This window comes from Herpailurus yagouaroundi, unplaced genomic scaffold, assembly GCF_014898765.1.
Source record: "Herpailurus yagouaroundi ecotype Mexico unplaced genomic scaffold, PumYag 28, whole genome shotgun sequence".
NCBI lineage: Eukaryota > Metazoa > Chordata > Mammalia > Carnivora > Felidae > Herpailurus > Herpailurus yagouaroundi.
This window is the reverse complement of record NW_024412376.1, coordinates 77,524,957-77,549,937: the sequence shown is the minus strand read 5'-3', so window position 1 is coordinate 77,549,937 and position 24,981 is coordinate 77,524,957. Positions and strand designations below refer to the sequence as shown.

The window sequence follows — 24,981 nt, the reverse complement described above, 5'->3', positions numbered from 1 at the left end:
AAAATTGAATTTAAAAAGTATGCACATTCCTTCCCTAACTCATCCCTCTTAATATCAAGTTTATTAATGTAAAAACTCTGAAAGTCATACTAAGATTTAAAAAAAAAAAAGATTTTCTAACATATATTCATTTTTGAAAGACAAAGAGAGAGTGTGAATGGAGGAGGGGCAGAGACAGAGGGAGACACAGAATCTGAAGCAGGTTCCAGGCTCTGAGCTGTCAGCACAGAGCCCGACGCGGGTCTTGAACCCACGAGCCATGAAATCATGACCTGAGCTGAAGATGGACACTTAACTGAACTACCCAGGGGCCCCCATACTAAAATTTTTTAAATGTTTGTTATTTATTTTGAGAGAGAGCTCAAGCAGGGGAGGGGAAGAGAGAGAGAATGCTAAGCAGACTCCGAGCTATCAGCGCAGAACCCAATGTGGGGCTCAATCTCATGAACCGTGAGATCCTGACCTGAGTGGAAATCAAGAGTCAAACGCTTAACTGATTGAGCCACCCAGGTGCCCCCATACTAAAATTTTTATAATTGATCAAAGATCCTTGGGAAAATTTCTGGCAGGTTATGCTCTGGGGCCAAGGAGACCTGGAAGTTGTTTTTGTTTTTTTTTTTAATGTTTTATTTTATATTTGAGAGAGAGAGAGAGAGAGCATGAGCAGCGGAGGGGCAGAGACAGAGACAGAATGTGAAGCAGGCTCCAGGCTCTGAGCTGTCAGCACAGAGCCCAACCTGGGGCTTAAACTCATGGGCCGTGAGGTCATGCATGACCTGAGCTGAAGTCAGATGCCCAACCGACTGAGCCACCCAGGCACCCCTTGAAGTGGTTTTAAAAGAAAGTAAGAGTTAGTGAATTGCCAGTATTGAAGACTATCTCTTGGGGTTAATCTCTAGAGAAGAGTGCTGGTGCACCCTTCAGTATGTCAGGGGAATACAAGTCCATTGAAGGGGAAGAGCTTGGCAAGAACCAGGGAGCACCCTTTTGTGCCTGGCTGGGTGTGTGCTGTTGTGAACAGACAGACGTGGTCGCTCCCCGCATGGAGCCTACCACCTACTGTGGGAGCCATCCATTTAAAACAAGGTAACAAGGGGCGCCTGGGTGGCTCAGTCAGTTAAGCCTCTGACTTCGGCTCAGGTCGTGATCTTGTGGCTGAGTTCGAGCCCCGCATCCGGGCTCTGTGCTGACAGCTCGGAGCCTGGAGCCTGTTTCAGACTCTGTGTCTCCCTCTCTCTCTCTGACCCTCCCCCACTCATGCTCTGTCTCTCTCTGTCTCAAAAATAAATAAACGTTAAAAATTAAAAAAAAAAAAAAACAAGGAAACAAGCATATAATCACAAATTGTGAAAGTGGGTCAGTAGTGCTCAGAGAAAAAAAGAGGGGAGACCTTCTTTAGACAGTGGTCAAGAAAGGACCCCTTGAGGAAAGAACATTAAAAGTGAGAAGTGAAGGATGAGAAGATGCTGGCCAGTGTGAGCAAAAACCCATGATGTCAGCTATATATGAATGTGGAACTCAGGTTAAGTAATTTGTTCATGATCATTTAGCCAATTGGCATATAAGGTGCCCTCTGGGTTCCTCTATCTGTGTTTCTCAGCCTTTTTTTTTTTTTCATTATTGCCTTTTTTAGACAGTTTTTTCCTAACTACTCCCTTCCCCCTGTGAAATTTTAATGCCTTTTGGAGGATTACAAACCATTTCTTCCACCCTTAGAGCACCAGTTTTCACCATTGAGAATACATACTTTATTACTTATCGTCTGTGGGGGTCATTTTAACGTTTCTTGAGGCAGACACCATCTTTAATAGGACAATAGTAATGATGCCACCTACCTAGACACTTTTTTTTAAATCTTCCACGAGGTTGGGAAGGGAGAAATAAAAGCATTTGAAATACAGCATGAAAAATCCTTAAATGGTCTAGGAAGGCTGGGATTAATCAGTCCCTCTAATCCAATTTGGTGCCATTTTCAGGGCATTCCTGGTGAGGACCAGATTCAGGAAGATGGTGATTGTCAGGAGTTCAGGTTTTGTTTTGCAGCCTGAAGATTTGGATGTGCACAAAGTTGCAGTCCTACTTAGGAAGATTAATTTGGCAGTTTCTTCCAGTACTTTCATAAAACATGATGAAGATCATGAAACGGGTGCTGCGTAGAGGGATAAAAAGGAAAATCTGATTCGTGATTGCTTCTGTGTTTCAGAGACAGCACATTTGTCTAAAAGAAACTCTATAGGAATTTAGGAGAAAAGCGAAGTAAAGGTAGAGAGTATTAGTAACCTTTTTTAGAGAAGGAAATTAAGGGGGTGATATAACTCTTCTTTATCACTAAGATTCTTTGGTCATTCAGGTTGAGATTATACATGTCTAAAGGATGTGGGTTTATCAAGGATAATTCATGTAATATAAGGTTGAGAGAAATGCAAGGAATATATCTGAAATTAGGTGATAGAACCTCTGGTCTGGCTCTTTCTCTGTATCTGTATCTATGTGTTCACGTACGTGAGAGAGAAATTTAGATTAAGCTAGTTATCTGGCCAACAGTCATGGAAACTGGAGAAAGGTGTACCTGTCTTAATGACCGGTCTTGTAATTTCCTATTGTACCTCTGTGAATTTTGGACGTAGGCTTAGTGTGTGTCACAGACTTATAAATTTTGCAGTGGTTACTTCCTGTTACTGTATCTTCATCCAACATCGACCATCAGTGACATACAGATTTTAATTGTTTTTCTCAAGATTCTCTGTTCAGTGGTGTAGTCTACTTCTCCCCCCTTCTAATCCTTCTTTTTGGTTGTTTTGTTTACCTTCTCGACAAGTCCATTGCCTCTAGTAGGTGAACAAGAAGAAGGAAAAGTATGAAACTACAGCCAGAAGGATGTCATTTATAAAAGTTCCTTCCAAATGGTTAAGTGGGAAACACAAAAAGTAAAGGTAATGTATGGTATCAGTCCCTAAACTTCATTTCTGTTCTTTTTGCCCCATTTATACAAGCCATGGAGCCCTGCCCTACTCAGCCATCATTAAGAAAATGAAGCTGAATTTGTTTGTTTGTTTGTTTGTTTGTTTTAAATGATGTCCTTGCACTGTGCTTCTAAAATGCTGTTTGTGAAACAATCAGGGTTGGATACATACTCCCTTTTTTATATAAGTAGTTAATTACCTACTTTTGAATTCTAAGAATCCATTGATTCCTTCCAACATGAAACTTAAAAAAAAAAAAAAGACATATTGACAGAATTCTTTTTTGAATCATTTGTCCTCAAAAACATTTTTGTTCCTCTGAATGAGATTTGATTATATTTTACAAAGATTTTGGCTTGACTCTTTAAACCTAGCCAGAATTTAACAAATACAGCTGTCTGATGAGCCAGCTTTATTATTATTTGTTTATAAACCACAAGTGTTACTAATAGTTTCTAAATATTGTGTCTGGAAACGGAAGTAGTGGAAGTAATGTGGTGTCAGCTGTGAATTGCCCTGGATGCAGTTGTCAATGAGAAGTGTAATAAGCTGAGGGTGTGCCAGCAACAGGACATTGGAAATGGAACTCTGAGGCCCAGACTCCTTAGCATCAGCCTCCATCCCAAGGGTGTTTTCATAGGAAGAGGTTCCCAGATCCCACACCCTTTGGATTAGGACTAAAGACTAAAATCATCGTGCAGTAAAGTGCTTCTTTACAAAAGGCATTCATGTGCACTTGTGAACTGAAGATGTAATTCGTAGAAGTCTTAAGAAGGCTGATTAAAATTGAGATTTTTAAAAATGTTTTTCTTATTTTAATTTTTGATAGAGTCAGAGTGCAAGCAGGAGAGGGGCAGAGAGAGAGGGAGACACAAACACAGAATCTGAAGCAGGGTCCAGTCTCTGAGCTGTCAGCACAGAGTCCGACTTGGGGCTTGAACTTATGAACCGTGAGATCATGACCTGAGCTGAAGTTGGACGCTCAACTGACTGAGCCACCCAGGCACCCCAAAATTGAGATATTTTCATTTAAAATCACAGTGTACAACTTACATGGGATTTTGCAAATGGCAGAAAAATATTTTTTTTTTTCTGCAAATGGCAGAAATATCTGGCTATTATTTCTGTTGCAAATTTCAGCTGCGTTTTAACTGATCGCAAGGTTCTTGGTAGCAAGGTTCCTTGAGGCAAACAGCTTGAGAAAACTCTTCACTTAGAGGGCATCATTAAAGTGAGTGTTCGGCTATAAGCATGTTCTTAAGGGATGTCTTAGGTGTCATTTTGGAAGCAAAACAAGTCTTAGGTGTGGTTTCATCTGGGTACAGTTTTGCAAATGGCACGTTATGGATTTGTTCTGAGCCCCTCCCTATATGGGTTTAGGCTGCACACTGAATGGGGCCTTTAATTTCCGCAGGGATGAGATGTGCCCTACCATTTGGTATACAAAGCATAGCCTTCGTGTTTGTTGGAATGAATACGTATGTAGAATATGAAAACCTGTGGGGGCTGTGATGGAGTTATACATCTAAACATGTTATACCACAAAATGGAATGCTGCCCTGACCACAGATGTTTCGTCAACATTAAGTAGTGTTTAGAATGCCTTCTACATTTAGAAGGCTTAAGTGCTTTTGAATTATAAGGCAAATTTAGATCAGTGGTTGTATTTGAGCAAATTGTCATTGTTCTTGAAGGACAGAATTGGGGCTGTTCTGCCATTAATGTTGGAATGTTGCTTTACAGCTTAAATCACAGTATTTGGAGTAATTTTTTTTTTTGAAAAAATTACCGCTGTCTTAAATATGAATGAGTTTATAGGTAAATCTGAGAAGAACTTTTAAAAAATGAATAGCCTTTCTTTTTTGGTTTACAAAAAGACTGAACAGAAAGTACAGAATTTCCATGTACCGTGTCCCCACTTCCCCAGTTTTCCCTATCATAAACATCTTGCCTCAGTGTCATACATTTGTTATAATTGTTGAGCCAGTATTGATACATTATTATGAACTGAAGTCCATAGTTTACATTAGGGTTCATGCTTTGCATAGAATAAACCCATTCTATGGGTTTTGAAAAATGTATAATGACATGTATCCACCATTACAGTATCATATAAAGTAGTTATACTGCCCTAAAAATTCCTAGTGCTTCTCCTTTTCATTCCCCCGCCCTAACTCCTGGCACTCACTGATCTTTCTACTGCCCCTAGAGTTTTGCTTTTTCCAGAATCTCACATAGTTGGAATTATACAGTAGATAGCCTTTTCAGATTGGCTTCTTCGCAATTTACATTGAATGTTCCTCCATGTCTTTTCATGGCTTGAAATAACTCGTTTCTTTTCAAAACTGAGTAACATTCCATTCTATGGTATATCACAGTTTTTCATTCATCTATTGAAAGACATCTTTGTTGCTTTCAAATTTTGGCAATTACTTGCCATAAATATTTGATGTGTGCAGGTTTTTGTGTGGACATAAGTTTTTAAACTCCTTGGGTAAATACCAAGTGGTGTGATTGCTGGATCATATGATTGAAGTATGTATAGTTTTGTGTAAAACCACCAGGCTGTCTTACAGAGTGGCTGTACCATCTTGCATTTCTGCCACCAGTGAATGAGAGTTTCTGTTACTCTGTTATCTTCACCGGCATTTAATTTTGTCGGTGTTACAGATTTTGGCCATTCTAATAGGTGCGTAGTGGTATCTCACTGTTTTAATTTGCATTTCTCTGTGATATATGATATGAAGCATCTTTTTAGATGTTTATTTGCCATCTGTATGTCTTCCTTGGTGAGATCTGTTCAGGTCTTTTACACATTTATGAATTGGGTTGTTTTCTTATTGTTGAGTTTTAAGATTCTTTGTGTATTTTATTTATTTAAAAAAATGTTTAAGTTATTTATTTATTTTAAGAGGGAAAGAGTGTAGGGGAGGGGCAGAAGAGAAACGGGGGGGGGGGAGGAGAGAGATTGAGAGCGAGAGCGAGAGAGAGAGAGAGAGAGAGAGAGAGAATCCCAAGCAGACTCCATACTGCTAGTACAGAGCCCAATGTGGGACTTGATCTCCTGAACTGTGAGATCATGACCTAAGCCAAACTCAAGAGTCGGATGCTCAACCGACTGAGCCACCCAGGCGCCCCTCTTTGTGTATTTTAGATAACATTTTATTATCACAGTCCCTTTTGTGAATATTTTCTCCCATTGAGAGGCTTGCCTTCTCTTGACGTTGCCTTTCACAGAGCACAAGTTTTTAATTTTAGTGAAGTCAGTTTATCAATTATTTCTTTTATGAATTGTGATTTTGTGGTTGTATCTAAAAATCTCTATACCCAAAGTCAATTATTTTTATCCTGTGTTATCTATTTAGGATTATTATTTTATAGTTTTGTATCTTACATTTAAGCCTATGATTCATCTTTAGTTAATTTTTATGAATGGCTACGATCTATATATAGACTTTTGTTTTGTTTGCATGTAGATGACCAGCAGTTATTCTAGGACCATTTGTTGAAAAGACTGTCTTTGCTCCAAGGTATTATCTTTGCTCCTCTGTCAAGGATCAGTTGACTTTATTTAGATGGGTCTATTTCTGGACTCTCTATTCTGTTCGATTGACTTGTTTTTCTGTTATTTTACTAAAACTACAGTGTCTGGATTACTATAGCTTTATAGTAAGTCTCGAAGTCAGATAGTGTCAGTCTTCTGACTTTAGTCTTCTTCAACATTGAGCTGGCTATTCTGGGTGTTATGCCTTTCTGTATCAACTTTGTTGATATCCACAAAATAGCTTGTTGGGATTTTAACTGGGGTTGCATTGAATCTGTAGTTCAGGTTGGGAAGAACTAATATCTTGACAATAATTGAGTCTTGTTATGCTTGAACATGGAATATCTCCACTTACTTCTTTGATATCTTCAGAGTTTTGTAGTTGTTCTCATGTAGCTCTTGTACATATTTTCTTAAATTGATTCCTAAGTATTTCTTTTTTGGAGAGTGCTAATGTAAATAGTACTATGTTATAAAATTAAAATTCTACTTGGTCATTGTGGATGTGTGGGAAAGTGATTGACTTTCATATGTTAACCTTGTAAACTACAACCTTGCTATAATCTTTTATTAGTTCAGGGGTTTTGTAAGTTCTTTTGAATCTTCTGCATAGAAGATCATGTGGCCTGTGAACAAAGATAGTTTAATTTTTTTTCCTTCCCAGTCTACTTTTATGTCATTTTCCTCCTGCATTAGCTAGGATTTTAGTATGTTGGTAAAGAGCTCCTCAGTGTTGAGTATGATGTTAGGTTTTTGGTAGATATTCTTTATCAAGCTGATGAAGTTTCCCTCTGCTCTTAGCTAACTGAGCGTTTTTATCATGAATGGGGTGCTGGATTTTGTCACATGCTTTTTCTGCATCTATTGACATGATGTGATTTTTCTTTGTTAGCCTCTTGATGTGATAGATTGCATTATTGATTTTTGAATATTTAATTAGCTTTGCATGCCTGGTATAAATCCGTAGTCATGATATATGTTTTTATACATTGTTGGATTAAATTTGCTAATATTTTGTTGAGCATTTTTTCATCTGTGTTCATGAGAGACATTGGTGGTATGTAGTTTTCTTTTTTAATGTTTTTGTCTGGTTTTGGTATTATGGTAATGTTGGCCTCATACAGTGAGTTAGGAAGTACTCCTCCGCTTCTGTCTTCCAAAAGACATTGCAGAGAATTGGTAGAATTTCTTCCTTAAATATTTGGAAGAGTTTACCCATGATGCTGTCTGGGCCAGGTGTTTTGTATTTTGGAATGTTATTAATTGATTCAGTTCCCTTAATAGGCTTCTTATTTCCCCCCCCCCCCCCCATAGGCTTCGTATTCAGGTGGTCTGTTTCTTGTGTGAGTTTTCTCAGATTGTATCTCACAAGGAATTGGTCCAGTTCACCTAGGTTATCAAATTTGAGGGTGTAGAATTGTTCATAGTATTGCTTTATCATCCCTTTAAAATCTGTAGTGATGTCCTTTCTTTTATTTCCGATATTAGTAATTTATGTTGCCCCTTTTGTTCTTAGCCTACCTAGAGGCCTTATTACATTTAGTGATCTTTTCAAAGAACTAGCTTTTGGTTCCATTGATTTTTCTTATTAATTTCTTTTCAAGTGCACTGATTTATGCTCTAATTTTTATTATTTCTTTTCTTTTACTTAGGATTGAATTTGCTCCCTTTTTTGCTAGTTCTTAAGGTATAAGCCTAGCTTATTTATTTTATATCTTCTAATCTATGCATTCACTTCTATAAATTTCCCTCTAAGTACTGGTTTTAATGCATCCCACAAATTTTGATAAGTTGTGATTTTATTTTGATTTAGTTCAAAATATTTTAAAATTTCTCTTGATTTCTTCATTGACCCATGTGTTAATTAGAAGTGTGTTGTTTAATCTCCAACTATTTGGGGATTTTCCAGCTCTCTGTTATTGATTTCTAGTTGAATTCCATTGTGGTCTGAGAATAGAGACACTGTTTATGTCTTTTAAATTTATGAAGGTGTATTTTATAGCCTAGAATGTGGTCTGTTTTGGTGAATGTTCATGTGAGCTTGAGAAGAATGTGTATTCTGTTATTGGATGACGTCCTCTATATATGTCAATCGATCCAGTTGATTAGTTTTTATTGTTGGGTTCATCTATGTCCTTACTGATATTCTGCCTGTTGGACCTATTCAAGTGACGTTTTAAAGATCACAATTAGCAATATCAGAATCCAGATGAAAGCCAGGTCTCTTCATTGTAATGAAATATTCTTTGTCTATTCTACTTCCCCCAGGAAACCCCTTTGCTTCTTGTTTTCGTCCATCGTATTTCTTACTGCTGACAGTTAGGAGTAGCTCACCACTGATACGCTATTACGGTTTAGCTAAAGTACCATGAAAAGTGACTGTGTATACCCTGACTGGAGAGAGGACACAGGTGTGCATTTCTTTCATACATTTTGTTTGTTTAGAAATGTGATGGAAAAACTAGGATTATGTACTATCTGTAAACCTTTCTTCAAGGATGAAGTAAGAATTATTCTTTGCTTTTCCCTGCAGCAAGCATTAGACACTCTAGGGAGACAGGGGCAGGGTGAATCCGGAGTTCTTTTTCCATGTGCTGAACCTCATCCTTCTCTTGAAGGTGGCATATTCTAAGATCAAAATGACATCCAAGGTGTCCAAGCCCGTAAATAGTACTCTGAAAGCAAGAGAGAGAAGCATGGTCGTGAATAATGACATTCCTAATGTTTACTCCTTCAGCTCTTGCTTTTTGTACCTGAGGTGTCACCTCTGACCATGCATGATTTAGAAGCTGAAGGTAAAAGCACGTGGCAGATTTATTTATTTGGTCAGCATCACCATCCCATTTTGTGGCAACCCATTAGAGTCTGGGTGGTGCCTCAGATTCTACCCTCAGCACTTCTAGTTTACATCTAGATGCTCAGCTCTAGCCCTTACCCCCAAAATGTGTTCATCATGCCAGGCCTCTGGGTGCTTTGCTTCATCTTCCTTTGTCTTGCTCAAGATTCAGTTACATAAAGTTCTATTAGTGTGCCTCCCTCATTTCACTTCCTTCTTTCTTCTTCCTCTTTTCCATTTATTCCTGATGCTTTCTTTTTAAGTTTTTTTGTTGTTTGTTTGTTGTTTTGAGAGACAGAGACAGCATGAGTAGGGGGAGGGGCAGAGAGAGAGAGAGAACCCCAAGCAGGCTCCAAGCTGCCAACACAGAGCCCAATGCAAGGCTCAGACTCCCAAAGCTCTGAGATCATGACCTGAACCAATACCAAGAGTCAGACACTTAACCGACTGAGCCACCCAGGCGCCCCTATTCCTGGTACTTTAATTGGTCTTCTATTTGGACACCAAATAACTCTTTGGAGCCCTGAGAGTTGACTTTCTTGACCCTCATTTTGTTCTCTGAACATCATCCTTCATCTAATACTTAAAAGAAGACCTTGAAAGATGTTGCTCTGTGAAATAAGGATTATGTAAATATACCAAAATGTAATTTGCCCTGGGATTGCTTTGAAGGAATGTTGGAAGCCTGTTGGGTGAGACTGTAAGATGGGTGATGAAGCACAAGGGTAAACTAGATTATTTTTTAAAGCAAGTTTTTAATTTTTTTTTAATGTTTATTTTTGAGAGAGAGAGACAGAGACAGAGCATGAGTGGGGGAAGGGCAGAGAGAGAGAGAGGGAGACATAGAATCCGAAGCAGGCTCCAGGCTCTGAGCCGTCAGCACAGAGCCGGACATGGGGCTCAAACCCCCACAAACCACGAGATCATGAGCTGAGCCGAAGTCGGACGTTCAACCGACTGAGCCACCCAGGTGCCCCCAAACAAGTTTCTCACAAGAGAAGCAAACTGCTAATAACTAGTGAAGAAGCTAGAGGAAACAATCCTTAGAAATCTTAAGACCAAGGACAACAAAAGTGTGAGAGAGAAAAATAAAAACAGGAGGGAAATGGTTGCAGATCTAAAAGACTGGAATGGACTGGAACCTGGGGACTTCCTGAGCAGGAGACAAAGGGTCCGCATGGTTTAGCGCTGGAGAGTGACTCAGGGGTAGCTCGTCCGCTCCATCTGTTACCCTTCTCAGGTATGTACAGTATACTGTAGGATCCCAGTGGTTTCAGCTGTAATGCTTACGTGTATCCTGAGGAGTTACTCTGCCTTCAAAATCCTCTCTCCGTGACCAGAGGTGAACTCTCTAATAACAGCCTCCTCCCACATTTGCTTCCATCTTAGTTCATGCTTATCCGTGTCTCATTTCATTTTTACTTCTAGCTTCATTTTTATTTCAGAAGACAAGATTTTATTTGAGCAGGAGTAATCATAGCACATATGTACATGTTGCTTTAATTTTATGAACTATATAATTATGCCATATTTAACCAGAGAGGCTGGCCTCTTTGCTACCCAGTGGTACATTACCACAAATGGCATCTTGCTATAAAGAAAACTTTTAAGTTTCCAGGACAGAGTATTTTTATTTGCTTACCCCACGCACAGTGACCAAAATGAAAACTCGGGTTTATTATTTTTATCCTTAGTACATAATGATATTAAACAGACTTTGTGCTTATGATAAATGGTTGTTTTTTTTTTTTTAAAGAGACTGTTAATATGATAACTGATATTTGGAAGTTTGTGTTGGGAGATTTAGCCTCATCTTTTCTTTTTAACTTTGTAATTATAATAACTCATGTTTATTTTAGAAAAACTTAAACCTGGATAAGAAGGAAATTTTGAATCACACATAAATCTATCACCTGTTGCATTTATGTTTACACATGCCACTTTATAGGATAGAGAGGGTCATATACATATTATTGTTGTGTCCTCATGAATGCTCCTGAACCTCTTGTCCCTCCCCATTAAACACAGTAAGGAAGTATATTTCAGAATTCCACTGTGTCCATCCACCACAGTTTAAGCAATCCCCTATTGTTGGACACTTAGTTATTATCAGCTTTTTACTGTTGTTAATGTTCTTAGAAGCTCAGAGCTAAATCTTGGCTCACATTCTTAGGGTGTTTGTAAAATATAAGAAATGTATTTTACAGTGGTCCTGGAGAGGAGTTTGATGATTTGGGTTTTGTTTTTTAGCCAATTCAATATGTAAAAATGTGGTATCTCACTTTTTGATTTGGGTTGCTTTGCTCACCAATAAGTTTAGACACTTTCTTACTTTCTTTAAAATGTTTTTTAAATATTTATTTCTGAGAGAGAGAGAGAGAGAGCGCGCGCGCATGAGCATAAGCAGGGGAGGGGAGGGGCAGAGAGAGAGGGAGACACAATCTGAAGCAGGCTGTAGGCTCCCAGCTGTCAGCGCAGAGCCCAGTGTGGGGCTCGAACTCACAAACCGCGAGATCATGACCTGAGCCAAAGTTGGCTGCTTAACCAACTGAGCCACCCAGACGCCCCGGCACTTTCTCCCTTTCAATATTAAAGTATAAAGGGGTTATTTTTTGTTGTTGTTGCAGAAGATATGAAAGCATTTCTTAAAGTTTCACTGTTGTGACCGTCTTGTCATTTCTTAGGACTTTTACTCGAAGGAGTTTAGGAGTTCAGCTGTAACAATAACACCTTTGTGTCATGAAGGAAAGGACTAGATTGGTAATCATTTCTTCACGGAAGACCTAACAGAAAAACTGTAGAAAGCAGAGATTGCAAGACACAGGGCTTTTTTAATCTGTTGTTCAACCTCTCTAGCCTTAAAAAAATTTGACTCCTATTTCTGGGATGTTTTGAATGCAGCCTGTATTAGGCAGAGGGAAGTACAGAGTGACCTTTCAAGATATTTTAAATTTAAGGGTCTATAATTAGAAAACCCTATTTGAGTTCTCATAACACAATTTTACTCTTAAAGCACCCATCTGAATTGGTGGGTCGTTCCTGCCCCTCCTTTTCTCCTTCCCTCTCTCACTCGTATCTGCCATATGTACATCCACGGATTCTGCTTCTGAAAATATTCAAGGCATCAAATTTGTCGGTTTTATAATATTAAAATGCTTTCCTGTCGTCACCCCGCCCCACCCTTTATAGGATTACTTCAGTGACTTCCATAATTATCTGATTTGCAAGTAGCTTGCATGGGACTCTTCAGGATCATAGCTGGACTGTCTTACAAAGAGCGAGTTAGGCTGTGAACAAATAGTCATTGACTGTGTGCCAGGGACAGCAGAAAACCTGGCAGATATGGTCCCTTCCCTCATAGAGTTTACAGAAAAGAGACAAGTAAATCTTTACTAACAATTTACTGCATAATTAAAATTTCCACTGTTACGATGGAGAAAAAGAATAGAGTAATGTGGAGTTGGTGAACGGGGCCACAATCCAGTCTGGAAGAATCAAGAAAGCCTTCTTGGAGGAAATGATGCTTGTCCAAGGGTGCCATAGGGATAAGTTATACACATCCTCTCTTGCTCTGCTTCCTTGCCTGCGAATTGCACGTGAATTTATCTATTTCTGCTTTCTTTGGTGGCTTTGACAATACCTCACAAGTATTAAAAGGAAAATACGTTGCCATAGTTAATTTGAAGATTAACACTATGTCAACTGAAGAAAGATGCTTAAACAACTAGCCTTAAAAACAGCATACTTTGCCTGATGGGTTGAAAAAGGTTGACAAACCACTGGGATACAGTCTTATCCATAGGACTTGGGGGGATAGTTCAGTGGCACCATAGATTGCACGTGAGGTGTGGGAATATCTGAAGGGACAAAGGTCCTTTTCTAGCTAAGGTTTTCTAATAACTAATTTTTTAAATAAAAACTTCTCTTTCAGCTGATATTTTACATTCCAACTTACATCACAATGAAATGTGCCTTAACCACAGTGGCTTTTGTCGTTTGGAAAATCTCCATGTTTTACTGCCAGGTAGAGCCTGAGATGACTATGACAAAAGGAATATTCTCTTAAATTGTTTAATCCCCTGAGACGATTATGGCTGTTCTTTGCCAGACAACAGCTCTCAAGTCCATTAGACTTAAAACCAGATGCTTCTAGGGAAAGTCGCTTTCAATGCATCAGGTTACTTAAGGTTTCTTTTTTTTTTTTTTTTTTTTTTTAATATGGCTGCATTTTGTCCATCTCCTGATGTTGGAGAATTTGTTTTACAAATCTGGAGCGGTCTCCTCCTCAGCTCTTATCAGAAGCATGGCTCAAGGAAATGGAAGTAAAGGGTGCATTTCTGATGCAGGTGTATCCCTGAAACGAACCAGACCGTCAGAGCAGCTTATCTGTATCATGTTGCCTTGGCTTCCTACCAAAGAAACTCTAGAGAGTTCTGCTTTGGAATGTATGGAGGGATACCCTGGAAAACCATCATATGACGGCAGACAATGGTCTCCCTGGTCTGCGTTATTGCTTATGGCTGGCCTTCTGTGTAGAGACCCGCAGTGAGTGTATTTCTTGAGCTAAATGTCAAGAAAAGCTTTGGTCCCCTGGGGAATGAAACACGGCTCCCCACTTTGTCCCAACACATGCAGGTATGGCGATCCATACGCTGTCTCTCTGAGTTTAGAAAATTTTGTTTCGTCTCTCTTCCTTATACAAAGGAAGTGAGAACCTAACACACAGCCCAGCTCGGCATGAGCTTTTGTCACATTGTAGGACTTGGTACATTCTGTTACCTCATCTCTATTTTAGTTATTTAACAGTAGTACACAATATGCCAGGTGCTATTTCTGAGCTCCATAAATATGAATTCCTTCAATCCTCTTAAAGACCCCATGGAGTTAGTTGCTATCCCACTTGTAGACCAGGAAACTGAGGCACAGAGAGGTTAAGTATCATTCCTGGAGTCACACAGGTGCTGATTGTGAAGTTAGGTGTCAGAGCCCTTGTTCATAAGCCACCCCCACCTCCCAGCTTTGTTACCTTAACAGTGATTGCTTACCAGGAGCAGGTGCGACAATATTCAGTCACAGGCAATACCTCTCCCTCTTCCACTCTATCTTGTGACCAAGAACCCCTGGTCTGGATCTACCTCACTCTGATTCTACGTTACTCTTCTTATAGTAGCATTTTCTTTTGTAAATTATATCATTTACTTTATTCCTTTAGGAAGTCATGCATAGTACGTATATTTCAAATTACAGTAAATCATAAACTTTGGTGGCATTTTTTAAAACTGTGTCTTAACATGCTACTACGTTAGCATGTGTACATAAGAGTTTTTGGAATAGTAACCATGAATTTGCATTCTACCATCCACCCCCTCTTTACCCATTCTTCTTTTTGACAAGGGGGCACTTTTTTTTTTAAATTTATTTTTGAGTGAGAGAGAGAGCGTGCATGAGCAGGTGGGGGAGGGGCAGAGAGAAAGAGGAGGAGAGAGAAATCCCAAGCGGGCTCCACACCACCAGCATGGAGCCTGGTGTGGAGCTCGAACTCAGGACCCGTTAGATCGTGACCTGAACTGAAGTTGGAGGCTTAACTGACTGAGCCACCCAGGCGCCCCAATAAGGGGACGTATTTTAAGTTTGACTAGATGAAAGGCACCATGTTAGCTATGTAATTGAAAAAAAAATCTGCAAGCCAAATATATTATTATGTCATGAATACCAAGTTATAAACAGTTACAGTCTATTTTAAAAATCCATGAAAAGGTTGCAGCAGCTGTATGTATTTCAAAGAGAGTCTTCCACCATTTTGTGTGGAAGTGACCAAGTGTGCACCCCACAGCAGCCTGGGGTTCCTGGATGCTTATTTTGCCCTGTGTGTAGGCAGTCCCTCCACCTGGCCCGTAAAACCCTCGGTGACCTGGCCTCTGCCCTCCACTGTGCTTTGGTCCTCCTCTGATCACAGTGCTTCAGCATTGCATGCATGACTTTCCAGTCTTTAAACCGCCTGGCTCATTCCTGCCTCAGGGCTTTTGAACCAGCTGCTCCTTTGGCCTGGAGTGCTCTTCTTCCTTGGCTGCCCAACCCCCTCCTCCCCCACAATTACTGTCTTAAATAGCATCCTCTGCATCCCTGACCACTTGCTCTAAATGAGCCACACCAACCTTGCTGTGATTCTGATTGACCTCTCTCAGTGGCATTTATCACAGTCTTCTTGTTTATCTATGTGTTTGTTGGCACATTTCCACGTGAGCATCACAAGGGACAGGAATCTGCCCACCTTCATTGCTCCACCTCTGAACAGGGTCTGGCAGGTATTAAATGTCAGGGGAATGACTGGCCAAGAGTTGCATTTCTCCTCCTGAAATGCTGGTACCTGTTAGAGTCCGTGTTCTCCTGGTGACTCTTCCAGGAGGACAATATTAGCTCTTTATTTCGCCTCCATCCCCAGAAAACCAACAAAACATAACAACAAAGCATCTTTCTTATTGAACCTCTCACTCTTCCCGTCCTTTTAGAGCTGTCAGCCTCTGCCCTATACCACTCTTCGCAGAAAGGATCTGCTATGAGACCTGCTGCATGAACCAGGGTGGGGCTCAGCGTGCTACCATTTGCAAACAGTAGGTTCAGTGCTTCCTGGTGCGAGATCATAAGTACGATTTGCATCAGCTGACGGTTGGTTACCTACCAGTTGTCCTGAAACTTCTGTCTTCCCTTTCCAGTTAAAACATTCCATTAATGCCTTAACTGAGAATGTCCTCAGGAAAGTCTTAGAGTTCATGCTGATCCAGGTGCTGGCATGTTTCCTCACTCATTGGATTGTTGCCTTAAATGACAGTAAGAGATAGAGGGAGCACCAAAACCTCCTAATCTCTCTGCATTACTAATGGCCAAAAGACAGCACTCAGGAACCACCTCAAGCATGCATTAAGAAAATGCTTCAAAGGTACATCAGTCAGGTGTGCACCTATTTAGCCACATTACTGAAATTACTACTAGCAGAGTTATTTGGTTTTTATAGTCATTTAAACCAAGGTTAGAAAGGCATGGTAGTCATACCCCTTCTGGACTCACTGAGGAGGAAACTTTCTCTTTTAGGATTGACATTGTGCAATTCAGTTCACTGTCTAGACTGATTTGAATTTAATTTGAAGGAGAATTTTATTTCTAACTAAAAAGAGCAGTAACATTTTTAATGCAAAATATTTTCTCTATGCTGCTTGTGGGCAGGCACCTTACGATTGGGGGTTCATTGGTTCTTTTAGCCATTCTTTTTTTTATCATTACTAATTAGTGTGGTGTTTGCCTAAAAAGACTTCAGCCCTGAGATGGACTCCAAGGCCTTATAATCCCAAGTTAATTAAAAATAAATTTTTATGAATATTTAAGAGTCCTCGTTCAGCACAGCATTCTATAGGCTTGTTTGTCTTCTGTAAAATTCAAAATAATCCTAGGAATGTTGCTAGGATTAGAATGCCTATATAGAGCCAATACTGGGCATGACAACTATTTCTAAATATTTGACCCCGATGATATCTCCCTCTTTGTCTGGTAGTGTCTGTTCCATTGAAGCTAGATGAAGAAAAGAATTCATTTATTCAACAAATACTTACTGAGCAATTTCTGTGTGCCAGGCGTTCTGTTCAGTGTTGCAAATAAGGCAGTGTACAAAACAAAATCCCTGCTTTCAGAAATTGAGCTTTTAAGAAGCTCCCAAATTTCCTCAGCAGGCATATGTTCAAAGGGAGGCGTAGAGAGCTTACTTCACTGTCAGCTGTCCTGGGGAGACCCCCTTCAAGATGGCAGGCAGACTCAAGATGCAAAGGAGAGAGCGGGAACCGGATTTGGAAAAGAAGATAAAGCAATCTTATGTTCTAGTTTAACCACTGCAGAAATACAGAAGCCTATTAAAAAAACACACGCATGCAAAAAGGTGCCAAGGGATATGACCTGGACTTAGAAAAGACAGAAGGGTTACATGTCAAGGGTGTCATTTTTTTTTTTTAATTTTTTTTTCAACGTTTATTTATTTTTGGGACAGAGAGAGACAGAGCATGAACGGGGGAGGGGCAGAGAGAGAGGGAGACACAGAATCGGAAACAGGCTCCAGGCTCTGAGTCATCAGCCCAGAGCCCGACGCGGGGCTCGAACTCACGGACCGCGAGATCGTGACCTGGCTGAAGTCGGACGCTTAACCGACTGCGCCACCCAGGCGCCCCAAGGGTGTCATTTTAATATATTTTTTTTAGGTTCACAGATTCTGCCCCAATTCTGCCTCCACTACCCTCTCCCAGCCTGTTATTAGGGGCCCATGCATCCTTCCCGAGTTTCTGCATACACAGACAATATGAATGTGGTTTCATATTTGCCCTTTTCATAAAGTAAAAGATAGTAAACTGTACTTCTGTACAATGTATGTTTTTCTCCTAACATATGTAGGAGGGTTTAACAAATCAGTACTAAAAGAGCTTCCTCGTTCTTTTTTTTTTTCCCCCTCAACAGTTACAGAGTAGTCCATTGTATGGATGTACCACAATTTAAATAGTGACCTATTGATGGACACTTGGGTTGTGGCCAGTCCTTTGCTCTTAAACAATGCCACAATAAATAACTTTGTACATAGGTTATTCTGCGTGTACACAATTATATTCCAGAGCATATAATTTGCAGAGCAGAACTGCAGGTCATAGGTGTATGTATAATTTTCATAAGATATCTTGTCAGATTGCCTGCCAGAGGGAGTTTTTCTTATTCACATCCCTACTAGAAACTTGTGAAGGGTACCTGTTATCTGGGTCTGGATTTTATTGCCAATCTGGTAGGCTAAATGGTTTCTGAGAGTAGTTTCAATGTAGGAACACTATTTGTTCAGATTTTTCAGTGGTATTTTGGAAAAGAAGATGCTCAGAAAAGTAAATAGGACTAGAATTCAGCTTTTTTTTTTTTTTTTTATTGTACAAAAGGCTGTCTTAAATCTTCCGTTACGTAATTTAAGATCATGGTTGTCTACATTAAAAATGCTACATTTTAAACACTGAAAGTATATAGGATAAAAGTGCTTCTCAGGCTCACGATGTACCTAGGTGACCTGCTAAGAGTAAGACCTTTCTCCTATAATTTGGTCTTATATTGCTAATTGAGATCAGATGGAGAGACTGCTCTCCCTAGAGGCCTGCTTGCACCCTTGGCCCCTTGACTGGCGTCTGGGAACAGATTTGGGGAGGGTTCCCATCATTCCCTCGTTAGCGTGGCTCACTGTGCCTAAACTGTGCAAACAGTGCAGTTTCTGTTGAATACCCACTTGCATTCCAGGAGTGTGGAATTTGGGTACATGCCCAACAGCAGGTTTCTCTATGACCAGCCCCAGTAAAAATCCCAGACACGGAGTCATTAATGAGCTTCCCTGGTAGATGATATTTCACAGGTGTTGTCACAACTCAGTCAGTGCCAGGCAATTAAGCACAACCTGTGTGATACCAGTGGGAGAGGACCCTTGGAAGCTTGCTACTGATCACCTCTGGACTTCATCCCATGTGCCTTCTCCCTTTGCTGACTCTCTAGCCTCATGCTGTAACAAATCATAGCCATGAGTAGAACTACAGGCAGGGTCCTGGGAGTCCTCCTAGTGAATCACTGAACTGGAAGTGGTCTTGCACTATAGCTCAATCAGCTCTAAAAGACTTTAATACTCTGAGGTGTTTGTGGTGAGTGACACAAATATTGTTAGCATGCAGTTAATCGACCTTCGGCATTATATCTTGACTCGTAGTCTGTGTTCTCTTGTAAAATGTATAATTCCTCAGATTTCTGAACACTGATTTAGCATTTACATCTAACAAATGGAGGCAGCAAGAAGGCGGCTGATATCAGAGGGTTAGACATTTAATGGTGAATCCACAACTGGTTCTTTGGTCTTCCCAATGTCTACATTTAGGCTTCAACACCTTTTGCTTTAATTTTCTATAATTTGATTATTAAATAAATGGATTTACTCAAATTCCTTTGGACTCATGACCATAGAAGTATAGTTAGGCAGTGTGATTTCTATGCTCTGATTCTGAAGTTCTGAAGCTTATCTGCAAATCGTCCTGGAAACTTTGCTTAGGACAGCGGATCTTTGTCCAAATAGACATAAGGCCCAAAGATGGAAATAAAGCTTATTTTTGAATAATCATACAACTTTAGCATCCCACTTTAAATTTTAAATATTCAAATGGGAAACTGATAAGTGTTAAACAGAAAGATGTACAGTATTTGTGTAAGCTACTTTTCTTCAATAGATGGCTTCTAAAGAAAAGTGTTTATAGTGTTTAGAAATATTAAATGTAGTCTACAGCAATGGTTCTTAATGCTTGCAGTTGGTTGACTGGCATGTGTTTGATGACAGCGACCAAGATTGAATGACATCGTGGCAGCTGCTGCTCTTGGCCACATATAGTACCTCATGCCATTTACACAGCAACGGTATGAGGTAGCTACTTTTAAGTCCACTCGGAGACAGAGGGTTTAAGGACTTGCCCAAAGTTAAGTATTGGGTAGAACGTGATAGAATTAGAATTTGAATCTGAGTCCTCTCCACAGGCTGAGTGCTTAGCCACTCTCTTTCCAGGTCACATGGTAACATCTCACTGGCTCTACAGGAAACAGGTTACATGAAGAATCTCATACATTCACCCTTGGGTAGAGGAGTGACCTATTCATTTTCTGCTGAGTGTAAGAAATGCTCATCTCCTTGGTTTCTAAGTGTCAGGAATCCTAAGTGGGATCCTCATAAATCACAAAACTGAGCGTGTCCCTGATCCCATCATCCTGGGGCAAAATCCAAATATCATAAAAAGGTCTTATCAGGTTCTTCAGGAGCCTGCCTTTCTCCATTTCAGCCAAGCTGACTTTCCTTCTGTTCCCATCCATACTAACCACATTCTCCTTTGTTCCTGAAGGCCTTTGCATATACTATTTCTCTGCCTTAAATAACCCCACCCCACCTTGCCTGATTTTTCTTTACTTTTCAGATCTGAGTTGAGAGGCCCTTTCTTCCAGGAAGCCTTACCTGATCTTTCCAAACTAAGGGGTGTACCTTTGCAAGGTGTTCCTAGAGTCTTCTCCCTATGTTATAGTTACTTGTTTTTCTGACAGCAAGCTCTGTAAAGGCAGGGACAATGTCTGTCTGGCTCACCTGATGCTAATGAAAGTTCTTTTGTGACTGAAACTTGCATGAAGCAGATGGTCAGCAACAAATTCATGAGCTTAAATCCTATGCTTTCTGCTGGCACTTTCATTTCCCAAGCATAGCTCCATTTTGGGACTCTGAAGAACAGCGCTTACTCTCTATCCCCGGTTATATGCACAAGCCCAAACATGTGGGCTCCAGCAGGTTCACTTACCAACTACGGACCTCAAATTGGGCGAACCTGCTTTAGGCATGGTTAAGGACTTCAAAATACTTTGGAGAGCAATTTATCCCCATATTGCTTGCCAGTAGTAATTGTAACCAATTAGCCAGTTCTGGATAATGAAGGCATCTTTTTCTTAAGCCTGCCATGGAGTTTGGCAGACTTCAAGAAGTTTTTAGATATGGAAAGATTTTTTTTCCCTAAAATATGCCTTTCAAAAAAGTTTTGGAGAAAATTTTTGGAGAAAAGTTTTAACATATGTTTAAGATGAAAATCTTTGTCAAGTACATTTATGTATCCCTTTTATACCTATCGAGAACAAAATAAAATTTATATCCTGTATTAGATTTTAATAGTACTTATAGATACCAGGCATACTGGAACCCCTTTGTTAGGATGAATATTACTTAGTGCAGGGAAGAAAAAAGGAAACTTCCTAAACTACATTTGTACCCTTCAGTCTATAAGCAATATGTCCATAAGTCCAATAAATTAGGATTCAGGACTTTCCCATCAACATTAGAGGTGCCATTTAGGTACACTCTTAGGTCTTACTCTCCATGTCTATAGCAGGCATGGCTGAAAAGAAGGACCAAAAAAAACACCCACAGTCTGGTATATGTGTATGTGTGTGTCTTTTTTGAAGCCACTTTTCCTCCTTTGAATATTTAATAAATAGAAATCACTAGGAGAAATGGTGGGTTTGTAAAATATTAGGGGAATAGTAATAACTGCTGGAGAATTTACATGAAGCGCAAGTCCAGAGTGTTTTATTCTGGAGCGTTTTGGCTAAAGCATGCATGCTAACTTAAATTTGAAGGCAAAGATCAGTGAAGTGACCGTAGGCCCGCTATGACCTCTCCATATATTCATATTCTGTTTGAAAGTAAATCCCTTCAAGTCTGATGCTACTTATATTTGGTTATCAATTCTTTCAGGTAATAAAGACAGGTATGTGTGTAAGTGTAAAAGTTTTTCTGGCCTAGAATGTGGCCCACCAAATGAGTCAACTCTATTTTCCTGAAAAAATTCTTAAGTATGAGGTCAAAATTAGTGATTCATCGCTGTTTAGGAATATGTTATATTAACTGAATTCATGAAAGGACTAAGTTCTCAGAGGGATGGCGTGTAACTTCCACGACTGCATATAATTTCAATTCACTTTTACATGTAAGAATATTGTAATTACTTTTGTCTTGAACTTTTTCCTTTAGAACTCAGTAGGGAAAATAATGTAGCCTGTATTTCAGCTACAAAGGATCTGTTGATTCTATGCACAGCATACTATATTTTGAATTCCCTGACTTGGAGAGAATTGAAGGGGCCTATACTAACAGTGGCATGTGAGAAGGAACAGTGTCAAGGTTAAACATGAAATCAACCGTCTAGGGCCGGGAGGAGGTCATGCTGAATAAATATCTGCCCTGGGTCTGAGTGTACCTGTGTGTGAGTCACCTTCCTCCTGCCAAACACAAACAGGTTACTAGGCAACAGGAGTGATTCAGACACTCTGGACACCTCACCATAGTGAAATGTCCATCCACAATATTTCCAGGAAATGTCCCTCTTATAAGTCACTGGGGAGTGGGATAAACATTCACACAGGCACTGAAGGCATCAGATGACCTAGAGCTCAAAGCTGTGGGTTAGAAGGTGGGGCTGGCTAATATTTGAAAGGAAATCACCTCAACGGGCAAACAGACTGTTACCTGCATGGTAACTGGGGAGGAAGGGTGGAGGAGGGAAAGATGAGATCTCTCTCCCCAGAAGGATTCATGAAGAAGGAAATCTGTTTCTCTTAAGGAAAAAAATAGCACATTCCTAATTGTGGAAATAGACCAAAATCTCAGAGAATCACAATGTAGCATAGTGGCTAAGAAGAGCATGGACTCTGGAGCCAGATTACTTGGATTCAAATCTTCTGGGCCACGTGCTGGATTTCTGGGTTTCACTTCCTCATGCCAGAGATGGAGGTGATAATGGTACCTACCCCACGAAGTGGGTGTGCATGTTAACAGGCACATGTGGTAATAACACTAAATATTATTAACATTACTATTTGGGAAGCACCAGTGTCTATTATCATAAGCTCTGGTGAGTGTTACCGTGCTTCCCATCCTCTAGACAACTCCCTAAGGGGCAGGGGCAGAATTGTGAAGGAATGAAGGAAAACCCAAAAAGGAGAACTTTTATTTTACTTTATTTTTCTTTAAAAAAATGGTTTTTTAATGTTTATTTTGAGAGAGAGGGAGAGACAGCGCATGAGCAGGGAAGGGGCAGAGAAAGAGGGAGACACAGAATCCACAGCAAGTTCCAGGCTCTGAGCTGTCAGCACAGAGCCCGACGTGGGGCTCGAACTCACGAATGAACGGTGAGATCATGACCTGAGGCGAAGTCGAATGCTTAATTGACTAAGCCATCCAGGTGCCCCAAGGAGAACTTTTAAGGAATCATTTATGCTTTTATCATTTTGAGAGCTGCAATTAATAAAAATTATAATTATAGCATCCTTTAAGAAAGTTCTCCAACGGTTTTCAGCATTATGTACTTTGAAAATTATTTATATATTGAAAACCTACATCAGGATTATGCAGGGAGAGGGGGATATAATCACAGAGGTTCCTTGTGGGGTTCTGAGGCATCTATAATGTTCTGAAGCAACATACACGAGTTTTTGTGTTCTATTTCTTATACCTTATGCTATGTCCCCCTTATATAAGATACATTATAATAAGGATTGAAGTCACACTAAGTAAAGCATCATAAGTTGGGTGAAATTTTTGGGCTCTGTAGCATGTATGGAAATCCTAATTATGCAGACACGTTATTGACTCCTTTAGGAGGTTCTTTGGAGAACAGGGAGATAGATCTGGTGTCTTTGAGTGTGTGAGCTGATACATTCATTCACGGCCACTCTAATGCTCTAGAAGCCAGGCACTTGGTTGGTGGCCAGCCATACTGCCACAAGGCAGACGTGGACTGCCCTTGAACCTCCCACCCCAGCAGAGATAACCTGCAGTAGGTGCAAACTGCAAACCCTCCAGAACTAGACTAAAGAAGTGGGAGGAGCTTCTGTAAGGGGAGGAAGCCATGGCATTAACCCCAATTACATCTCTGCAGAGTTCTAACTTCCCTTGAATTTATTCCTTGAAGGAAAACAGAGTGTTACCAGACTCTGTTGAGAATATGTTGCTGCCCTTTGGCCTAGTGGGACAGCAGTGCCTGGAGGATGTTCGATCATCTGTAGCGATTCAGCAGTGCTGTGAGGGAGTTGTGAGATAGGAACCTTTCTTCTTCCTGAACTTGTAGAGAGGCTCTCTCTGGTTCTGTCAGGTGGGAGTGTTTCCCAAGGAAGGATCTGCCATAAAATCAACAGGATGAAAGGGATTGGGGTGGGGGGGTGGCTCTCAGGATTATCTCAAAGGCTAGCCATATTCATTCATTAAAATTGTTTCAATGCCCTGGCCAACGGTACACCTAAGTAACCAACACCATTTTATTCAGCAACTATAAAGATGTGTTACCAAAACAACAGCCTAGTGACTTAAGGTTAACTTTTGGATCTCTATAAAAAGTAGGAGACATGCCTATTTAACTCTAAAATTTTCTGACTTTTCTTGAAGCCACAGTAGTGCTCATGAAATTTAGCACTGAATGGTAGAATCCATTTTATATGCAGTCTCATACCTTGAATAACATCCTGAGTGTAGAATGTTGATTTGGGGAAATGTTTTTAAGCTTGGCTTTATAACGAACCTAGAGTTTTTTCTATTAATTTAGATTTTCAGTCTTCATCAGGAATCTTTGTTACTTGGTGGAAAACTGTATTAACCATTCATAAAAGATTACTGAGCGTATATAACTTATTTTCAAAAATAGAAGCCATAAATCATGTTTCAAATGGTTCAAAAACTTTGATGGAGCTCACTTTATTTTAAAATTTGAGGGAAGACTTTGATATTTTAATTAAGAAAGCTCTAATATGTGGGGCGCCTGGGTGGCTCAATTGGTAAAATGTCCCACTTTGGCTCAGGTCATGATCTCATGGTTCATGAGTTCAAACCCCACATTGGGCTCTGTGCTGTCAGCATGGAGCCTGCTTCAGATCCTCTGCCCTCCTTTCGGTCTCTGCCCCTGTCCCGCTGGCTCACACACACGCCCTCTTCTTTCTCTCTCTTTCTCCCTCAAAAAGAAATTAACATAAGAGAAAGAAAGAAAGAAAGAAAGAAAGAAAGAAAGAAAGAAAGAAAGAAA

The 24,981-nt window shown here is 40.0% G+C and overlaps 1 protein-coding gene across 2 annotated transcripts in view; it reads left to right on the top strand.

The window, feature by feature from the left end:
• SGMS2 (sphingomyelin synthase 2) overlaps positions 1 to 24,981 on the top strand; it is a 173,020-nt gene that overhangs the window by 102,232 nt on the left and 45,807 nt on the right. The gene's annotated exons all lie outside the window — the stretch shown is intronic.